Here is a 12833-nt window from a genome sequence, read left to right on the forward strand (position 1 = left end):
CTGGTAAGCAGTCGATACATTTGGATATCCAACCGGCTGCATAAAGAGAAAGTTACAGGTTAACTAGAGAGAATGGCATTTTCTTATGCTACAACAATTAGGAGACAAGAAAAATATTAATTTTTCAATTGTAAAAAAGCTTAAGAGCCACTGTGGCCCCTCCAGTCTGTCTAGGTATAAGGATCAACATTTACAGTACTATGAGGCAAATGACTAAATGATTAAACAAGCATTCAAATAGTGTCATATAATGAAAAGTCAGAATGTTCCATTAAGTTCCATTAGATATTATCTGAGTTATTAAACAACAAACTACGGCCCCCCCTCCCCCCCCTCCGTTTTTCTAGTGTTAAAATGAGCTACTTATTAAGCTCTCACTCACATATAACTTGCCTTTTGACATTTTAAAATACTGTAAGCAAGTAAAAAAAAGTTTCTTTTTTCTTTTTTTTCAAATTTCAAACATTAATTATAAATGATAGATTTTTTAAAAATATAATATACATTTAAGATGTCAAAATGTAAAATTTAAGATATTCTGGCAAGATTTTTTTTTTTTTTTTGATTGAACTGAACATGGAATGACTCCAATGCTAAAAAATACGACCTTTGATTAATTTTTAGTGCTTTTGACTGATAAATATAGCTTTTAGAGGGGCTCTACAAACAACAATAGAAAATGGGACATTTTGAGTGCCAGTTGAAACCCTGAGAGAACATATGAAAGAAATGTTGAAAACTTGCAATGTAACATACTTTCGGTGAATGTATGGTTGCAGCCTTCATACTAATGTGCCCTTTTCATTAAAGAAATGTTTACCTCTTTTTGGATAGGAGGATCCACATTTTTTTCTTTCTGCTTCTTTTTTCTCAAAATCTCTTTCTTGCCGAGTGAGCTCTTTGAACGTTTTTTGGCCATTCTATAGTGGAATAAGATGCATTCAGTGATGTAATTTAACTCATGAGAAATAAACAAAAACTTTTGTGCAAAAAAAGTAAAATTAAAACTTTTCCTTTAGTGCATAAAACATGCAGATTACTGCTAGTTTTGTGCAAAAAAAAATGTTGTTGCTTTGAATTTCAATTTAACTCATATTTGTTACTATTTAAAAATAATTTTGAACAAGAAGAAAAACATATTTCTGTTTCAATACAACACAAAAAAGTGGGGGAATTATTGTACACACCAAACTAGCAAAAAAAGAAAAACATTTTATTGCTAAAACTGCATCTGATGTTTTTGCTCCTTTTGATTTATTTTGAATTTTAATGGAGCTTTTCTGAAAATTAACGAGTAGATTTTTTTTTTTTTCTTAATGGTTCAGTTTACTTATTTGGAGCTTCAAGTTTTGACCTTTTCCTGCAACAAAGCTACTTAGATTTTGAAATCAAAGTTAGAATACAGTTCTAATTATTTTTTTTTCCTTTGCAAATGCTATTAATGCAAGAGTCATCCGTCCTCTCAGAGAAACATGTAGCATTTGAAAAAACAGTGGAAAATTGAATGCACTTAATTCTGCATATGAATGGTGAAACTTTCAATATCAAAAAGGCTCACTGAAATTAAATTTAACAACATATTTCTGGACATGGTATCAAACCTGTACAGTTAAAAGGGGGTAACCAGGAGAGATATCAACCCCAGAAAACTTTTAATTTTGCCCACACTAATAAATTTAGCTGTTAATATTTATGAATGTAAATAAATTCAAACATTAAATTTTTTTAATGACTTTACTGTTGAGAATGACAGAGTTTTTTTTTTTTTTTTTTTTTTTTTTTCAAAAATATGCTCTATTTATAGTTTTCTACCCCCTTGAGGTGCAAATTGCTCTTAAAAATTTTTACAATTGGCTGAAAAATAATAGAAGGAATTTAATTTGTTAAACTATTGCATTAACTACTTTTATTGCTTGTGATAGTAGCAACAAACATTTTTCTTTAAAACAATTATTGCTACTATGATCAAGAAAAAATTGCTCACACACCAATTTCTCTTTCCTCATTTTCAAGGTTCAGTTACTTTTATCCATTTCACTTTTCAATTTCAAATTTTTTCATCAAATTAAAATCTTTATACACACATCACAAAGCTTAAAAAAACTGAAAGAAAAATAAAATTAAGCAAGCAAGTTCAAAATAAATTTACGATTTTTGAAAACTTACATTTTATTTCATGGACATTTTGTTTATAGCAATTTTAAAATAGATTTCTATGAAAATAAACAAAATATTTTTTATTAGACTTACGCCAAAACTTAATAAACATCAACAAAGAAAAATATCGAGTTTCCATACAAGGCCGCCAGTTGGGAGGGAACACCGGACTTCTTTTTAGAGCATGCTTATGTCAGCCTTTGGGTTAAAAGTGCTATCATGTATTGACGAACATAAAGTATTTATTCAAATGCTGGATGTAGTACTTTATCTTCTAAATGATATTTTTAGAAACCTTCAAAGGGTTAAGGGGTGCTTGGCTCGCAATTTCTAAGAAACAAAATTGATTTCTGAAGTAATGGACTCAAAGATCGAAATTTCAATTTCAAAAAAAAAAAAAAAAAAGAGGATAAAAACAAGAGAAAAATATTTTTTGATTCAGGTGCAGAAGTCGAAAAAGAAGCAATACATCAAAGTACTGAACTCATATTCGGTGAACATAAATTTCGAACAGAAGTAATTTTACCAGTTTTGGACTTGATTGTTAGTGATATAAAAGCATCATGTTTTAAAGAAATGTAGGGAATTTGTTTTCTATTCAAGCCAATACTCAAATATATGTCTTTAGATGATGAAGAAGTGCAAAAGATGCCTGAATTTCTGTCATCAAAGTATGCAACAGACTTAAATAATCTATACTTAGAAATGAGATTATTATTTACATTAAAAATATTCGTCAGTGTTAAGTGAAGTAACAGAATTTTCTCTCCCAGGAATGAGATATACAACAAGAGGCTTCAAATGATATTTCCTAACGTGTGTATAGCCCTTTGCATATTCTGCACTCTCCTTGACTGTTGCCCAAGCTAAAAGGGCATTAAGTAAATTAGGAAATCAAATTAAAACATAGACCAGATGAGCAACTGGACAAGAGGGACTAAATTCTATTATAGCTATTCTTGGCAATGAGCATCAACTTGCAGCACAAGTGGATTTTAACTCAGTCATACACGAATTTGCGGCAAAGAAGATGTGTAGGGTGAAAATTCTCCTGAACGTTACAGACAAAAACAAAATGCCCATTTTGTAATCCAGACAGGTATACCTGTATTCATTGGATGTTAAAGTAATGGAAACGTATGTAAACTATTTTAAATATAAATTCAAAACTGACGTTCGGAGAGGTTATAAGTATATATTATTCTTGGGTCTGTTCATTGGTTCATCAAACTTCGCCTTACTGAAAATTCATAGTAAATCATTTTACTTTATCTATCTCAGGCGTGACAAATTATCCAATATTTACTGTATAACGATTCTGTACTTAAAAATATATTTTTATGCAAACTTCAAACTACAATTTGTGTGATTGAGAGGAAAGGAAGTGACGGTATAAAAATATGCAATGGGGTGGTCAGGGGGGGCCCGGAATTAATATTGGTACTGGGCCCCATTGCAGGTAGCGGCGGCCCTGTTATATTAGCAGATGCAAAAATATTCTATTTTTCAAAATGATCATCAGAAGCTTGGTCAACGAAATCTTTTTTTTTTTTAATTAAAAAAAGTTTAGTCTATCATTTTAATACATTTTGACAGTCAACTTTAAAAATAGCATTGAAATTTCAGAATAAGCAAACAATGAAACTCTTTAAACTGAAACTTTTCGACTCAACAGATGAAAATGCTCTTCAAAAAGGAAAATTAAGTAATAACACAACCAACATACTACCTGCAACAAAAGCTCTTGCAAGTGGTTAGAAAGACAGGATGTTTCAGACCAGAGGTGATGAAGTGTCCCTAAAAGAAAAAATAGGTAATTACACCTGTTATAATTACAAGCAGGGGCGGACTAGCCCGGACGACTGGTGGGGGACCCCTGACTGATCCAACTTAAATAGTTGACTCTTTTTGAAAAAAAAATTTAAAAAAAATTACTAAGATCTTGCCCTTTAAATTCAAGTTGAAATTTTGTATGAAGTAAATTGGGAAAAATTCTATGGAACCGAGATTGATGGTATACATCAGTGGTGCCCAATCTTTTGTATTTTTACCTCGAGCCACACCTCATATTAAGAGAGATTTTGCAGGCCTGAACAAATTAAAAATTTAGTTTTTCTAAATAGAATAGGAAAACAGGAACCAGCTTGCTACCATTCCCGCCCTCAACCGCAGCATTGTAAACAGCTTTAATATTCTTTAACTCCAAAATTATCGGAATTTGTTAAAGGCCAATAAGAATTCTCCTCTTTACACTGAAAAGCTGCAGATAAGGAACAGAAAGTGAAGAGATTTTCCTGAAAAATTAAATGAAACGCATCCACTTGATGGCCGTTGCCAGGGGTGCTTTTAACAATAAGTCTAGGGGCTAAAAAATCCATGCCGCAAAAAAGTGGTCGTTAAGAGGGGTGGCAGCTTAAGACAGGTAGCCACTCAGAGAGGTTTCACTGTACTTCCAAAACCCAAAAAATATTAAATTACCAGTTCCTGCTACTATACCGCCCAAAGTAAAAAATTTTAAACGACTTTTTGCAGTGGGGTCATTCCATAATGAAATGAGCAAAAATGACAAAACAGTGGTAACCGCATGGCAATGGATTTTTATGAAATTTGGTATACAGGTTCCTTTTATGCCTATATAGAAACATCTATAATATTTTAACTTAATATTTTTTTTAGTAGTTACACGCGATTGAAAATTGGTCTCGTTGAACAGTATTCTCATAAATGCTAAATGTAGCATTTTTGGAGGGTTGTATTTTATTAACTATTTGATGTAAACATAAAAGTTACATATTGTTGTAATCTATAAAGTAGGACAATTCATCTGCTTTCGGTAATTTTTTCAATTTATTATAGTTAACTTTTAGACATGTTTCAAAAACTGAAAATATTTCAGTTTTCCCAAAATTAAGCATTTTATTTTTTAACCTCAAGCTTTCAGAAATGTCTTAGCTGTGCTGACCCAATATTGTGCTAAGTATCATAAAAGAAATACCTTACTTTTGAAGTTGCATTTTAATTCCTTTGTCTTCAAAATCAGTTTTAAACTTAGTAACATTTTGTAAAATCATGATTTGTCCCTTCACATAGGCACAAAAATTTTGATGAGGGAAACTTAAGGCGACTTTCAAATTTTTCAAGAATATAAAATAGGGTTTTCACCAAGGTTTTACTTGAAAATAGTTGCTTTAGTAGCCTAAAATTTCAAAAATAGTCGCCTAAACAGTCTCCTCTGAGGAACAGTTGAGTTGCATTTTGAATCCGTGAAGTTGCTTTTACCAATATAAATATTTTTTTAATTTGCTAACTCAAAAACTACATCATGTAACACTTGTGTGATACATCGTGTAATACATCTTGAAACATGACTACATCTAGTAAATACAAGAACATCAAAACTTAATTTCACATATTTAACATTTGTGTTTCAATATTTATTTAGTTTATTTTTAGCATTTTTCAATGGAATTGCTGTTTTAAAAACAGACGTTACTTTTCATGCAACATCATGAAGGTGTTGCGTGCAAGTCACGTTTTGAGTGTTGCAAAGTAAAAAGAAAACTTAATTAAGGTTTTTTTTAATTAGAAGGTAAATTAAGCATACTTACCCTGTTTTAAAAACATAAAGGAGTTATAAATTGATTTTGTGCGCGATTAAAACAAACATATAATTACTGCATAGTTAAAACTGTAATGTTAAATGTTAAATTCAAACTTTATCTTTTTACATCGTATCATCTGCGGATTATACACCACTGCGGATTATACGAAGCCTTTTTTCTTCATGCCAATTTTAGGACCTGCGGATTATAGGCCGTCCGCGGATAATACGCAGGAAAATACGGTATGAAAACTTTTGAGACACAAAACATTTCATTGCTATTTGAAGTTTAAGAGATAATTTAAAAAATTTAAGCTTAAATTTTGTCTCACTACCCCACTCAAGGTGCACAGTGAGACAGCATACGGGGCACAATGAGATGCAGCACAAAGCATATAGACACAGCATATAGTGTTGACAGAAACATAATATGTTCAATGTTTAAAATCAAAGTTAAATCGTAATGAAGAAAAGATTCAAGTTTCATTGTAGGGGAGGTCGGGTACGTTGGACCGTAGGACATGTTTGACTGCTCTCTGTTATTTTAATACTATTAATATTTTTTATTTTATTCTATGACCAACAAATAGCAAATATGGTCCTATATATCCTATAATGAAATCACATGGTGCAGTTATATTGAACAAATTTTATTCCAGAAAGTGTTTACAGTCGACTCCCGCTACAATGCGATTCAACTTACGCCAAATGGCTATAACGCGAATTTTCCACGACTAACGAATTTTAGAGCTGATGCGAGCAAATTCCTCGTCCACAACACGTATTTCTTTAGAAGGAAGTAGCGGCTTCGTTTATTGACAACTAAATATATATTTTGTGAATGTTATTACATCCCATTAGCATCACACTGACCATCGAAAGTTTCCACATCAAACTAGTCTAGGCATCACGGTGTTAGCGTATAAAAAAGCTGCTCAGCAGCTTTCTTTTTTTACATTCTAAACATTAAAGTTGATGAAATATAATGGCACCTTAGTGAGCTGTTTTATCTAAAGTTTATGAAGATGGGGGGGGGGGGAATAAAGTTTCTGACAATAAAAAGAAGATTAAGATTCTCGATTGCTTGGACAACTACCAAACGTTGACGGTAGTAACGCAATAAGTATGAGTGAATCTTCCATACGTACAGTTAAAAGTCGAAACAAAATGATATCCGTATAAGTTCAGAACTTAGTTTCAATGTTAAAGCTTGCAGGGTCTGAGTAAAGTATATGAAAATGGAAGCTGCTTTTGCATTGTGTATTAAAGAGATTGGGAAGAGGGGTTTGTTGCTATAAATGGAAACATTATAAAAGAAAAGGTGAAGCAACCATATTTTAAAATGTATTTAATAAAAAATAATGATCTGATTATGCAGCATAAATCTTCATCATCTTCATTTTTTAACTCATTAAATAATATTACTGTATTTACTGTACAGTACTATTATAGTGCAGAATTTTATTATTACTACATACTGTACATACCGTGTTCTTTTATTTTATCAGTCATTCTTTTTGTGCATTTTAACTATTTTATGTTGAATAAAACTGTCTTTTTTATTTTTTAAATATAGTAAAAGTTGAGTTTTTTATGTAAGAAACTGTAATGTATAGTTGAGGAATGCTTTAAAGCAGTTTGAGGGGTGCTTACAAATGTCTAAAAAATTTGGTATGTTTCTAAAAAATGTGTGTATGCATACATTTTTCCACAACACGAAATTTTGACTTGCGCGAGGAGTCTTGGAATGCATCCCTCACGTAAGTCGGGACACGATTGTATTTCAGTAGTTCTGAATAATTTTCAGAAAACTAACTTTATTTATTTTAATGGTTTCCATCAAGATTGCGGGGGGGGGGGGGGGTTGAACTCCTTTCTAAAAGTAAGTCCTTTTAGTTCACAATAATTGGGATATTTTTTTTTCACTTTTTGTCAAAAAAGAAAAAAAAATAAGACATCACTTCTTCAGACCAAAAAGGTGGGGTTGGTTGGATCACTCTTTGGGACACGTTGAACCAGACCAACCTACCCCACATAATTTAAAAACTTATTTTTTCTCGTAAACCTCAATAATTATAACAATATTCTAAGCGTTTTTATATTATACATTCATTTCATTTCATGTTACCCATGTTTTGAAACAATAATAAAAACTTAAGGGGAAAAAGCACAAATACTTTTATAATTATTTAACAAAAAGTTTACTAAATTAATTTTACCAAAAGATTTATTTCATATCTGCACTTTTTTACTATTTTTATTTTTAAATATACTTCCAAATTTTTGCAGACAATTGTTTTCTAAGAGCAAACTATGGCAATACATGCTAAAATAATAAAAGTTCCTGTATTAAACAAAATATTTTTGCAACAAGCATTCCTACATAGAAACAAAATAAAACAAATGATTGATTAAGAATACAAATATATACTTTTACTTAAGATTATCTAATTTTGATTTTAGAACACAAAGATATGCTAACTTAAAGCTGTCAATTTTATGGTACTTTTTCTTTGAAATATATGGTATCAGTATAGCATGATTCTTTTCTTTTTGGAGTTTGATGATAAACATATCATTAATATCTGGATACAGTTGAAGCAAAACAAAACAATTATAATAATAATAAAACCATCAATTCAGCATTTTAATTTTTGACTCATAAAAGAAAATGGAATTTCGCTTTAAAACCTTGAAATAATCGATGTTACAAAAATAATGAGACTTTTCATTTATTTGCATCCTAATAAAGCAAAGTTAGTTTGAAAAAAGAACAAAATATAATTCTCATATACGATGTAAAAAGATTACATTTTTTAAAATGTAGGCATCTAATGAAAAAACGGTACATAAAACAGTTTATTTATCGTTCTCCATTTTAGCATAGAAAAAGCAAACCCATATAACTTTCTCCCAAAGTAACAGTTAAACATTGCATCACCAGATGCTAAGGGGCAGTAAGTTTAAAGTTGGTAACCCTATCTGACAAGGTCGTATCCAGAAATTTTTTTCGGGAGGGGCCCAGATTAGCACATTGCCCTAACACACACACATATAGTATATATAGACACACCAAACGCATAAAAATGTTAACATAGAAAACTTTTTGTCTCGATGTTTAATGATTCCACTGTTTGGACTGTTATTTTAATTTCTTATTATTTTTCTTATTCACCTTGTAGTGGTTAGGATAACAGGAGAGTGTCCCTTTAAGTCGGATGTAGAACATCCATAATTTCAGGGGGTCGGGGGTTTTTCCCCCGAGAAATTTTCGAAAAAAAAGCTGTATTTTGAGGCCTTATATTAGGTAATTGTGACTACAAAAATATGAAAAAAAAAAAAAAATAAGCAAACAAAGTGTTTTAAAAGTTATACATTCTTTTGCAAATCAAGATCAAACAAAATAAAAACTGCTTGCTCGACAAATCATGAAACTTAATGGACAGAGAGGAAAAACGAGAGAGGAGAAAAGAGAAGCACTTTGTTATCTGCTCATATCGGCTTTTAGTGAAATTTGTTTTTGATCACTCCCCCTCCCCAATTTTTTTTTTTTTTTTCATTAAATGCCCTACAGTATGAAAATTATTCAAAATAGTTTAAAAGAAATGGTGTAGACATTCAGAAAATAAGAACGGAAGAGTAATATTCTGGCCATTTGGACAATTCATACTTTATTTTCTTGATAAGATACAAAATTGAAGAACTTTTCAAGGAATTTCAAAAACTTAAATAATTTTCAAAGACTCTCGAACAGTTGAAATTATTTGAAGCTCTTTATTTACACTTTTCAGAAGTTGATTGCAGTCTTACAAAATGATTATAACTTTGTAAGACACACCCGTTTTAAGTTAAAAATAAATGCAACGAAATATTTCTCGAGACAATCTTTTTTTTTTTTTCAATCACAAGTAGTGCAGAAAATGAAAAAGCAGAGTAAGTGTTATTTTTTTTCTCATATTAAAGATATTAACAGTATGCAGTAGAAGTAAGAAAAAAAACAAGCAATAACAAAAGAACTTCCATGATACTGAATTCAGCATTAAATAAATGCAAGACAAGAAACATATCAGTCACAAAAATGATCTTGAAAGTTATGCTACAAAAACGCGAGAATCGTGATTTTTGCATTTTTTACTCAGGATGTATCAAGGAGCTGAATTTGTCACATCTTGGTAACAAGATACTCGCCTAATCGGAAACTAGGGACCTAGCCTTTGAGGAGTCCCCGGCTCGAAATCAGTACAGTGTAAGTTTTATAAGAGTTTTAGGGGGAGGAGGGCAGGGTCGTGCACAGAGGGAAGAAGGGACACCTGTTGGCCCGGGCTCGACCTTAAATGGGGCCCAATATTTTTAAACCTAGGGTAGAAAATATGGGTAAGCAATATGGAGGGGGCCCAAAAAAAAAGCATTTGTGACAGCCCCAAAATTTCTGTGCACGCCCCTGGAGGAGGAAGTGCACAAAAGTCAGTTCGGTAGACTTGAAAAGTCTACCGAACTGACAAAGGGCCTGCCTTGACCCTGGACGGCCCTGAATTGAATTGGGAAAGAGAGCAGGAAGTCCTAATTAAAGGTCTAAATTTCAAGTGTGCCTTGCAGCTAATGAGAACTAGAACTGCTTTTTCTGTATTGCTTCAAAATATTATAAATTTTGAATAGTAGCAAAATTAAGAATTAAAAAAAAAACATTGTTATTTTCCTTTTCTGACATTAAGAATTTGAAAAAAAAAAAAAACTTCTGTTTTACGGTTCAAAACATTTCGGGTTTCGGGGGGGGCCCGGGCCCGTCAGGCCCCCCCACTGGATACGGCCCTGCTATCTGAAGCGATCATATTTTTCCAATACCCTTACTATCCTTTGCAGTTCTAAGTTCATTTTGCTGTATATCATTGTTTATTAAATCATGAGCAGGGAAAAAGTGCTTATGATGCCTTTTCAGAGACGGTTGACGCTTTTTTAGAGAAGTTTACAACAACACTGCTGAACAAAACTAACAAACAAAATTATAAACCAAACTGAACTGACTTTCAGCTGGTAATTTCTTTCAAAGAAACAAACAAGCATTATATTTATTTGGCCATAGTAGTCATTTATCAGTTATTTATCGTTACGGAAGCATCACAAGAGTGCCTTTTTTTTTTTTTTTTTTAAAGTTAGCAGATTTTGTATATACTAATTCCTCTAATGTAACTTTAAAAAAGGTTCCAAAAATTATCGCTTTTTTATACACAGAAATATGCGACAATTTGATTCAAGATTTGCTCTTTCAATAAACAATTTGTGAAAGATCCGTTTTTGTTTATTAGAATTTTGGGAAGAGTCCGCTTTGGTTGATCCAGATTTTTGGAAAGATCTGTTTTGGTTTTGATCATTTCTTTTTTTTTGTGAAGGGTCTGTTAACGGATCCAAATTTCCTATTTCCAGACCCCTAGATACTCTTACCCTTTTATGTTCTTTATTACTCAACCTTTTCTCTCTGGTTTTTGAATATCCTCTGAAACTTTAAGAACTTAGGAAAACACTCACTGCTACACTAGAGCAAGAGGGTTTTTGAAAAAGTTTTATCTATAATTGACAGATTATAATGATTTACTTTATCTGAAATGTCACTTGGAATCAGACGGTCAATTACAAATGAGGCAGTGAGAAGCAAAGGGATGTAAGTGGCAAAATTAAAAATATGGAGATAGCCTACACAAATGGTATGTGAACCTCTCCTCTGTCTGGGGCATGAGATAATACTAGTTGCCCTGGTAGGTGTAGCTGTACAGCATGATTTAGAAAAAAAAATCAATGAAAGCATACCTAGGACTTAATCTTAATATGTGTTTTACACAAAACTTGAAAATGTCCAATTACATCCCTTTGCTCTTCACTGCCTCAAATGAATTTAGCACGGAATTGTCAGAAAATGTCCCTATTTGCAGCCTTTGTGGTTTAATTCACATTTTTGATGTGGTAAAAATACCTGTAAAGTAATTAAACAGCAAGTTGAAAATTCTTAGATCATAAAATAAATTTTAAAAAACATCCTTTTCGAATCAGAATTCAGGATGGGGCAGAGTGGGACTCTCACTCTGCCCCAACTACGTCTGTCTCACTGTACCCCACTCTGCCTTTTCCTCTAATTCAACATTTTAAGGAGTTTGTTTAAAGCCTCTCCTGAATGTTTTTAATGACAATTAACTGCACAGGTGGAACAATGAAAATGATTAAATGGCTAATTTTTATACATAAAAGAAAATGCTATAAATCGATGCAAGAGTCGAAAAAAAAAATTGTGGGGTCAAAATCAGAAAAACACTGATCATTTGATTACAAACACGAGCAACAACTTCATATCCCAGAATCCAAAAGGTCAATTGCTGAAGATTTATGGGTACCTAACACCATTTCTGAATTATAATTTAAAAATCAAAAAAATAGCTCTGTCTCACTGTATCCCGCGTCTCACTGTGCCCCACCTTTCCCTACTAAGTGACAAGCATCCATCCTCCCTCCTCCACACAGTAAAATTTGGGAGATATTTTATTGCATTATTTTTTTGTTTGTTTGAGAAACAAAATTTAATTGCAAAATTTAGAAGAACAAACATGCTACAAGTTAAAATGATAGAGAAAAAAAATATTAGAAAATAAATCCAATGGAACAAACCCAGTGATGATTCTTTGAGTTTCAGCCCACTTTGGAAAAATTCTTAATCAAGTAGTCGAGGAGGTTGTCTTGCCTGACAGTTTCAGTCACATCTGGTTCAGCATTTAATTTTCTTCCCATGGAAACTTGGTCTAAAAGGAGCAGCAAAATTTAAAATGTCTTTTTCTGCCACAACAGTACATTTATTCGTAACGATAAATCAGTCAGTTAAAAAATGATCTTTAAAAATATCTTTCAGATAAACAAAATGAACTTTTTTCTTAAAGTAAAATCTAGTTGTTTGATAAGGATACACTGTGTGCCCTAATAGTATGAGTGTCAAAGAATGTTCCTTTCATTATAGTAAAATGTGGGGAAAATGTTTATGTTTTATTTTACTTTTGAAAGATAAAAGAAACGTTTGCAATTAACTCTAATTATTACA

General features: G+C 31.8%; 1 long non-coding RNA gene across 1 annotated transcript in view; it reads right to left on the reverse strand.

Annotated features, from left to right (window-relative positions):
- LOC129218577 (uncharacterized) overlaps nt 1-12833 on the reverse strand; it is a 125871-nt gene that overhangs the window by 106365 nt on the left and 6673 nt on the right. Inside the window, exons 2-4 of the long non-coding RNA XR_008580340.1 lie at nt 12410-12540; nt 3887-3954; nt 821-920 (exon numbers count right to left, since the gene is read on the reverse strand). This is a non-coding gene — a long non-coding RNA (uncharacterized LOC129218577). The remainder of the gene's footprint in view (nt 1-820; nt 921-3886; nt 3955-12409; nt 12541-12833) is intronic.

This window comes from Uloborus diversus, chromosome 3 (assembly GCF_026930045.1).
Source record: "Uloborus diversus isolate 005 chromosome 3, Udiv.v.3.1, whole genome shotgun sequence".
Taxonomy (NCBI): Eukaryota; Metazoa; Arthropoda; class Arachnida; order Araneae; family Uloboridae; genus Uloborus; species Uloborus diversus.